The 10,044-nt window shown below is 33.4% G+C and overlaps 1 protein-coding gene across 4 annotated transcripts in view; it reads left to right on the top strand.

Moving 5' to 3' along the window:
• Positions 1-10,044, top strand: part of LOC106751006 (monocarboxylate transporter 12-like) — a 49,848-nt gene that overhangs the window by 22,401 nt on the left and 17,403 nt on the right. The window contains exon 1 of one of the 4 annotated variants that reach the window (XM_014631725.1): positions 8,903-9,054. The exons of the other annotated variants lie outside the window; for them this stretch is intronic. The gene's annotated coding sequence lies outside the window, so the exon portion shown is untranslated. Of the gene's footprint in view, positions 1-8,902; positions 9,055-10,044 lie in introns of those variants that run through there. 4 annotated transcript variants of the gene reach the window in all.

The raw sequence follows: 10,044 nt of genomic DNA, 5'->3' as shown, positions 1-10,044 counted from the left end.
TCGTTAGGTACAACAATTGTCATATATTTATAGATTAGGCCATTCTGAATAAAAAAGTTCTGTACCATTTTGCAAGTAACACGCAAATTTTTCAGTTATTAATTAAAGAAACTTCTATAAATAACTATTTTCAATTACTGATAATTCAAAATTCTGCGTGTTATTTATAAAATAGTATAGGACTTTTCTGTTCAATTTCACCCGTTCCACTTATACACCACGGAAATCGAGATTAGTTTGGGACACTGTATAATAATATAAAATCATATATGAATTTTGCCCATATATTATTAATATATGGTTACATATATGATCATATATGTCTAAAAAAATTATGTTATATCATTTAATTAAATGTTGAGATATCATGTGCTATCAGAAACATAAGTAGCCAGAAGCATTATTACTTCGATTGTATTCGCATATAATCCGAACAACAATATCTTTCATTGTATAATTATATATAATCATAAAAAAGGGGCAAATTTTGTATATGATTTTTTTTCCCATGAGGTGATATTTCACAGCAAATTTCAGGTATGGTCGGTTTATAGAACAACCTAAATCTATCTTTTCTTGCGTGGTTCGGTCACAGAGAATGGAGAGATTGACATGAGATCAAAAGTGATGTAAAAAGTTCAAAACTTATACTATAAAGTAACATTGTCATATAAATTACTTATCGCTGGTTTGTTACTTTAATTTTTACAAGAAGATTGCTCAACAAAAATTTCAACGTACAGAGAAAAATATTTATTACATTATTTACATTATTATTTATTTTACATTATTATTTATTATTATACGAAGAAAAGCAATTACTTGTTTTTCTTCTTTTAATTAATAATTATCTTGAACAAGCCACTTGGCACTTTTCCAACGTATTCATCAACCACTCGTGGTACTCGAATGATCAATTTCTCTCACGGATCTATAGTTCTATACTAGTTTTACACTAAGGGAAAAAATGTCTGAAAAATAAGAAATATTTTGTTGATAAATACTAATAACATTTCTTAATACTAATAACATTTCTTATATAATAACAAAGAATGTCTTCTTGATATAATATTAAAATATGCTCATGACGAATATTAGAAAAGCTCATGGTCATTTACTCGAAAAAGGATATATTCTCTTTTCAAGAATATTATGAATTTTACCGGGAAAGGGTTAAATTCGGTTAATTAGAGTAAATGGACAAAATTTTATGTTAGCGTTTTAATTTAATATTCTTGATTGTGAAGTACTAAATTTATTATTGAGAATACATAGGATTGAGAATATATTTTAAATAAATTTCATGTGCTTATGACGAACTTACGATATATTTGCTGATATATATTTGTTTCAAGTATTTTTCATAAGTTTATGTATATATTCGCAAGTATATCTCATATAAGCTCATCATAACCACCATATATTTATTTAAAATATATTTCTAATCCAATCAATAAGTTTAATATATTTTAATCGGGAATATTACATTGAAACATTAAAACTAAAATTTCGTTCTACTTGTTCCAATTAATCGAATTTAACTTTTCTTCGATAAAGTCTATAATTTTATTCTTAAAAAGAAAAACATTATTCTTCTACTGAATAAATGTTAATGAACTTGTTTCATATTCGTGATGAATATATTTTAATACTGTTATCAAGAAAAAAATATTCTTCGTTCAAAATAATTATTATTTAAGAGGAGAAAATGTCGTGTAATGTTATACTATCTTATTATGATTATCTTCAGAGTCACATATAGTATTTCGGAGTTTTGGAGTTGATAACGAATCCAAGGTTAAAACTGGAAAATTTTTGAAAAGTTTATTTTTCAGCTCGATTTTGACGAAAGAAGCCGATATATCATTAAAATCATTTTCTTTTGTTCACGAATAATATATGAAATTTTTCTTTAAAAATTCAGTATAAGCAAGATTTTGTCCATGCTGCAGATTATATCATTTCAATCCTTCTAATTCGTTTTTGCGATATCGCATTTCATAATTTGTACTCGGAAGCTTTGAAAGCCGCAGAGCCGCACTGAGTTTTTGCATGTTTGATCTACTGTTTTGCATTCAACATTTCGAATTTTGTAATTTTTCAATTTCGACCTCAGATTCGTAATCATCTACCCGAAAACCACCTGGATACCACATTTGAAGAGAATTGCTCAATCTACTGCAATTTCGGTCCGCTATATTGGACCGCTAGCTTTGATTTTGAAAATCTTCTAATTCTGACATCAGATTCGTAATCAGCAACTTCAAAAAATCCTGTATATAAGTTTTAATACCTAAATTTTGGAGAAGTTGCTGGAAAACGTATTTTCTTTGAAAAGAACAGGCACTTTTCTCAATTTGTAGAAAATAAAAGGTTTAATCAAACATAGAGCCAGAAATTCGATTCGAACCGCGTTTCTCGTAATTTTTGCGGTATACAATATGTCGAAGTACATGAAGCAGTGGCAATGACTCAGACAATCGCACGCGGAAAGAGAGACTTCTCGTTCGCAACGACGGAAACTACTGTAACGCGTATTAGCGTCGCGCCCGCCTGACGACGGTTTTACATTATTTACGCGCTCCTAGACTTCCGCGAGGATAATTACTCTAGATACTCCCGGATGAAAACACCGCCACATCACCGCGCCCATTTGCGATTGCGTGTTCTTTCTCCTTCATTTCTCCTCCTATTTTTACGTATCCTTCTGAAGAAACGCGATCGATCACAATAGCAACCTTTGTGACCGAACTAATCGGACACGACGTTGTGTGTGTCGGGAACGCATATCGCAACCCTTTCTTCCAGAAAGATAACGAATATGGTGAGATGCGCCGCTGTTTGGCAATGCGAAAGAAAGAGAGAGAAAGAGAGAGTGAGAGAGGGGGAGAGAGAGAGAAAGAGAGAGAGAAAGAGCCGGTCATGTCTCGCAATTATCGCCGAGGAGTGAGCGTTTGATTTTCTCATTATCTGGCTGAGAACGATAATTTCCTTTGAAGTGGCGATAATTTATTGCGGTCTCGATGAACGCCGTAGAGCCGCTCACGTGCTGATTACGTACGAGACTACAAAACGGCTGAGTTTTATATTAGCGCTTTATCAGTCTGGCCGAACCGGCCGATGATGGGCTTGTGTATCCAACAGGGATCGAATAAAAATATTAATCTGGTTCCGTTCTAGTCCATTAAAATATTTAATAAAGGTTTCAGTTTCGGTTTCGGTTTTCTGCACAATGAAAATATCAGTAAACCGTTTAAATTGCGGTTTTTTCGATTCCGGTTCTTTAAAATTGTTTCTTTACTGTAATTAGTAATATCTAAATTTACTGTAATTAGTAATAATTAGTAATATCACTTCCTCGACATAGATGGCATTTCTTCATTATTTTCATCTTCTACTCTTTTTGAATATATAATATCCTTGTTATTTGTAACCTCTTCCTAACGAAATATGTAAATTATATAGATTCTGGGAATATTCGAAGAATATCTCGATATTCTTAGAATATACATGTTCCGTTAAAGTAATTTATGCAATTCAGTATGATTGTCTTTCTATTTATCCCAAAATTGTAATATATTACTTCTCCTATTAATCCTTTTCTGTTCAATATCGCATGTTTGAAATTTCTTTTCCATTTGTCGCGATAACTAATCAATGTTCTGCTTTTTCGTGAGAATTAGAATTTTATTGTGAAATGAAAAAAATGATTATTTAAAATGACAGAATAAGAACCGAAATATTGAACTGGAAAGAACTGCAAACCGAAAAAATGTAACGATTCCGATTTCAGTTCCGGTTTTGTAAGCTATATAAAATTTGGCTACAGTTTACGGTTCCGGTCCGACAAAAATATTGATTTCCATACGATTTTCGGTTTTGGTTCCGGTCCGATCCGGATCCCTCGTATTCAGAGAGGCTCGTGGATAATTTATCCGCACACATAGAAAACAAATTTTGCCAGAACAACAAAAATTGTTTGTTAATACAATGACAACAACAAGAAAAGATTTGTCACATGGAAAAAATAATTTTGCCGTTGCAGCGAAACGTCGTTGCGTTACAACAATGAAATTCAATTGACGTAATCAAATTATTTTGCTGTATGTACATTCAGCAAATAGTAATTAATAATTAATCTTAACAAATCTTTTTATTGTCCAAACGAATCTTTTCTACTGTCGCTATATTAACAAATAATTTGCTGTTCTAACAAATTTGCTTCCACCGCGTGAATTTGCAGCGGAACATCGCATTGTTCGACGCAACCCATCAATAATCATTTATACCCGGCAACTTAAAGAGGTAATCATACTGTAAATTCGAATGTGTTTTCACACGCATAAACGTGTCTCAAGATGGCACATTTGACTGAAGCCATTTTCACACGTTTTTCGTCGATTTAGTTTATGTCGATTTAAAACGTTAAATCGCGTTAAATTGAATAACAAAAAATTAACAAACATTAAAATTTAACACGTTAAATTTAGATGGTTAAGTTAACATGTCCAATCACGTGTTTGTGACACGATTTAAAACGACAAGACATGTATAAGAAATGTGTAAAAAGAGCTTCAGCTAAAGGATTTGCAGTGCAGCGCTCTGCTACAAGCACTTCTTCTCCGCTCGCTTCTCTCTTCTCCGCTTCCCGTGTTTGTTTCTCGAACAACGATTGTCGCGAGGACACATTTGCGCGCTCATGCTTCTCGCGCCGTTCTGTTTTTCCATCCCGCTGTCGTGAGTCACTTTATGTGACTGTGGGCTTTTTACACAATGAACGAGACAATGATTTTTCGCCGTTCCGATCGTATTTGTCTAAGACTCAGTTTACAATGGATGCTATAAGCCTTAAACCTTAAGAAACTGACCAATCACAGTCGAATTATAGAAGAATAATCAATAGTGATTGGTCAATTTCTCAAGCTGCTTAAAGTTCAAAGCACTATTGTAGACCAGGGCTAAAGCAAGGTCTACAATGAGAATTTAAACTCTGAGCCTTAAGAAATTAGAGCTTAAAGTATATATTATAGACTGGAACATAAGCGGGATCTACAATGAGAATTTAAGGCGTAAGATTGAAAAATTGACCAATCATAATTGATTTTTCTAAAATTCGACTGTGATTGGTCAACTTTTTAAGGCTTAGAGCTTAAAGCGTCTATTGTAGACCGGAACTTACGCCGAATACGGCCCTTCGACTTCACCGAGCTGAACGGACGGGCTCTTCTACAGCATCTTCGACGCTGAGAGCGCAATCGGAATGCGAATTCTCTGATACATGCGAGAATGTCTTTGGATCTCGACGTTTCGTCAACGCGAAGTTGAAGACTCGATAAGCTGAGATTAACATGTGATCGTGATTAAGCGCATGACCTCTCCCGGCAAGAGCCGATCTTGTCACGTAGATATAATATGTGAGGTGCGGACAACGTGCGATCGTAATCGACGTCGTCTTATTGATAACAAGGAGAATACAACACGTTATGTCGCCGCGATTAAAATCTGTAATCGCATATCTCATGAATTAAGTATGTCGCGTTATTATATCTCACATTCCCTGTCGTCTAATTTCGCAATTACCGGCCGTATTTGTCACGAGAGACGCGATATCACGGTCTCGGTAAACTTCGCGCGAAATATTTCCCGCGCGATCCATTTTTCTCGGATAAACGGCGCGCTTTATCACGGTGATCACCACGTATAAAAATCGGCGATCAAAACATTTCGCACGAAAGTACTCGTGCGATCGTTACATAATGATGTGAAATGTTTGCGCGAGCAAAGACAAGACGCGGGAAGCTAAATAAATGTTTTGAGTAAACAATTAATATCTCTGTAATGTACAAACGTCGTAATTATTACGTTATATTATTTCGTTAACCCTTTAAAGCACACATTTTTCCTCTTGCTTATTTTTCATCAAATTTGGTACTCGGGGGTTTTGAAAAATTTTTTTAATCTAAGATGGCGGATCCAATATGGAAGATCGAAATTGCAGCGATCAACCAAATTATTTCAAATTATAAACAAGCAAGATTTTGTCTATGCTGTACAATATATTACTTCAATCCCTCTAATTTGTTTTCGCAATATCGCACTTCATAATTTGTACTCCGACCTTGGAATGCCATAGACACTGAATTTTTGCATGCTTGCTTCACTATTTTGTATTCAACATTACGAATTTTGTAATTTTTCAACTTCGATCCCAGATTTGTAATCGGCGAGTTAGAAATCCTCTTATATACCACATTTGAAGAGAATTGCTTGATTTACTGCAATTTCAGTCCGCCATATTAGACCGCCATTTTGAAAATCTTCTAATTCTCATATCAGATTCGTTATCAGTGGCCTGAAAACCTCCTAGGTATCATGTTTGAAGAGAATTGAGTGATCTGCTGCAATTTCGGTCCGCCATATTGGACCGCCATCTTTTATTTTGAAAATCTTCTAATTCTGGCATCAGATCGTAATCAGCGACTTCAAAAAATCCTATATATAAATTTTAACACCCAAATTTTTGAAAAATCGTTGGAAAATGTATTTTATCTGAAAAAAAAACAGGTTTTTTTCTTAATCTGGTTTTTATAATATTTTTGCAGTTAACAAAATGTGAATTTTGACATTTTTTATACATTCACCTATCCCTAAGATACTAGAAAAATAAAAAAACAGTGTAAATATAGCAATGAAAATTTTATCGACAAAAATCTGAAAGAGAAAAGGTAGGAAGTATACTTCCCAGCGTGCTTCTGAGGATTAAGCTGCGGTGCTTGTGTAGTAGAAGAGCTCGCGCAACTCCGAGTCGAAGTTCTAATGCTATCTTGACGCTTTCAGTTTTAAAGTTGGCCCATGACAATATATTTTTGGAAAAATAATAATTATTAAAACACAAAGAAGCTCAAATCTGTGCCAAATGTTTATATAAACATGATTTATTATTCGCGGATTTTGATGCTCCAGCAAGAGAATATTAATCAAACTTACATAACGTTTAAAAATTCCCCCAAAAAATAAATAATCGTTTCTCATATTTTGAAATGCAGTTTGTCTGATAAGAGTGTGACCGACATAATTTTTAAATCATTTGTTATAAAAGAATGAAAAATATTACATGTGTATTACACGATCGATACCACAACGCTTTTATATTAATAAGTCGTCCAATCGCTGCTGTTGTCAATTATTGCCTGGCACCTTCCGAGCACTTTTCACCAATTTTACATACACAGCATACTCTCAAGATAAGGATCGTCGTATTGAATGAATCTCTTTCTTCGTGTGTATACTTTTCTCCATTTCCGCAATTTTATCGTCATTAATGTCCAAACATTTTCAATAGGATTTGCGTAATTTGCTATGTGATGACTGTGATAACCAGGCATGGTGTTTCGACATTATTTTCTTCCTTCTACTGGGATCCAAAACGACTTCGATGTCTTGGGTCATTATCCTCTTGAAGAATCCAATCCTGACCTTTACTTTGAAATCACTTTTTTCGGTAGATGATATTAATACTCTTTCGTAAATTTTGACTATATTCTTGGTATTCAAATTCTCCGTAGAGTAGACCGAAGTCAATTTAAATCACAAAATTGGGAAAATCGGATCGATATAAACTTTGAGAGTTAACAGTTGTTAGTTTTCTATTTCAAACAACGAGAGATAAGATGCCTAACCTAAAGAAGCATAAAGGTATAAATATAGCGCGCAATAAATATAGTGCGTAAAGGTATAAATATTGCTAAATCTTTACAGATTATCTGTCATATATTTCAACAATTGAAACCAGAAATTGTATACTTTACACATTAATTTCTAAAAAAACCAGATGATCAACGATCTTATAATATTTTAATAATATTCCTGCAAGTCTTTTTTAACATATTCTCATTTTTCATTAGAAGCGAAAGAACAGTTTGGTCGTTAGAATTAAAAACGTGATATCAGAAGCTGTACTTTTAGTACCTGTGAGTTGTTAATTTTGAGCTATTAATTAAAGAAGCTTCTATAAATGACCATTTTAAATCATTGATAACTCGAAATTTGTCGTGATATTTGCAAAATAGTATGACTTTTCCATTCAGTTTTATCTGTTCTACTTGCACACCACGGGAACCGAGATTAGTTTGGGGCACCCTGTATATATAACCCTATTTTGCTATCTTACCTCCTACTATATTGTAAAATCAAAGCTTTAATATAAGGCCAAAATTTCGATTTGCGATCTCCGTCGGTTCAAAGTGACGCGAAGGAAGGCGAATATAGCGAGGTACATTGTAGGAAGGGAGGGCGGTGATTTTCGACGAAAAGGAGAGTCGATCAAGGATAGCCGGGTAAAAAGTGGCACGGAGTTACAGTTTCGATTATTGAATTTACTTTCTCCTTTTGGCGGACTCCCATCGCTCGGTGATGACATGCCGTCCGCCGGCGGTTTGATACCATTCGTGGTATTATTTTATGCAGGAGAGCCACATTTATTGTGAGAGAACGCGGCCCTCGCTCGAGAGCATAGCGAATGAAGCCGAACGATAAAAATAAACATCGTCCGTTATCAATTAGCAAAGTTTACACAAGCCTGTTTGCACGATAGCTGCCGAAGCTGTGATGAAATTGCACGACAATACACAGAATCCTCCTCCTCCGCGACGTGAAACACGAAATACGGCCGGTCGTAATTCTTAATCATTCTACTGACGCTTTATCTGACAGATATCATAATCACGCGACGCATCGTCGGGCCCCAATAAAAGCCTCGAAAAAAGGAAAAAAAAGTAAAGAAGAGGAGGGGGCGGCAAGAAAGAAGCGGCGAAATCGGTCGTGATAAAGCAGCCGAATGCGCAACCGAATATAAACCGAAAACGCATTGAAATTTAAGAGGTTGTTTGTATGTTTGTGCCAGGCATATTTTCCCGGTCGTATCTTATCGTCGATTTATAAGGCACGATAGAGATACACGCAAGATACACGATTCGACACTTCAGAAACGCGCCGAACGTCATTATAATGCCGACTTCGCCGTTTCTTCGCAAACGTCCGTCAGATAGGCGACCAGTGAGTATCCGTCGTTTTAATCTCCTCCCGTTCGACCGTAAGAATCATCTCGGATATATATCGTATTGTCTTTACATCGAGAAACTAATCCTATATTCATATAATGTTATTTAATATTAAGTAATATTCCGGGCATGTTCTTAGAATATTAGATGTAATATTCTAGTAATAATCTAGTAACATTATTTAATATCAAATAATATTTCTGAAATATTAATAAATGGTTATATGTCCACTCCTAATAATATTAAAAAAATAATATTATTTAAGGTTATTTTAATATTATATATTTTTCAAATATTCAAATCTATGTATATATATAACATGTATAATTGTACTTTTTTTATTTAAAATGTATTGCAAAACCAACTGTTTTATTATATAAAGCCGAAAGAATTTTGTGTAAAAATGCATTTTATATTAAAAAGATTATACACGTATATATATGTATATATATAGTATCTATTTTTTATTTATATATATTTTTACATATTATTATTATTTTATTTTTTTAATATTCCAAGAACATTTTTATAATATTCCAAGAATATTATGTGAAGCGGACATATAACATCAACAGAACATTCCTATAATATTAAAAAAATATAAGAATGTTATGTTAATATTGAATAATATTCATATAATATTCTAGGAATACCACACGTTTATAGAGAATTGATCGATTTAAAATCGATATTTTGTTGATAAAAACGTGATTCAGTGATGTTATGAACTCTTGAATGGAATCTCACTCAAAAAGAAAAGTGGTAATATTTTCACTCGAAATTATAATGAAAATACTATTACTCGAAACTACAAGAATGAATATTTCACGCAAGCTTACACCGAAAGAACAAACACCTGAAAAATAAAAAATATTTATTTTCGGTGGGTACTAATAACATATTTACTATTATACATATTTTTATACTGAGAAAAAATTTTTCTTAAAAGAAATATATATAATTTCTTAAATCTGTAGCTTTGCAT

This window comes from Dinoponera quadriceps, unplaced genomic scaffold (genome assembly GCF_001313825.1).
Source record: "Dinoponera quadriceps isolate SergipeBrazil2010 unplaced genomic scaffold, ASM131382v1 scaffold6948, whole genome shotgun sequence".
Lineage (NCBI taxonomy): Eukaryota > Metazoa > Arthropoda > Insecta > Hymenoptera > Formicidae > Dinoponera > Dinoponera quadriceps.
This window is presented reverse-complemented; position numbering and strand designations above follow the sequence as displayed.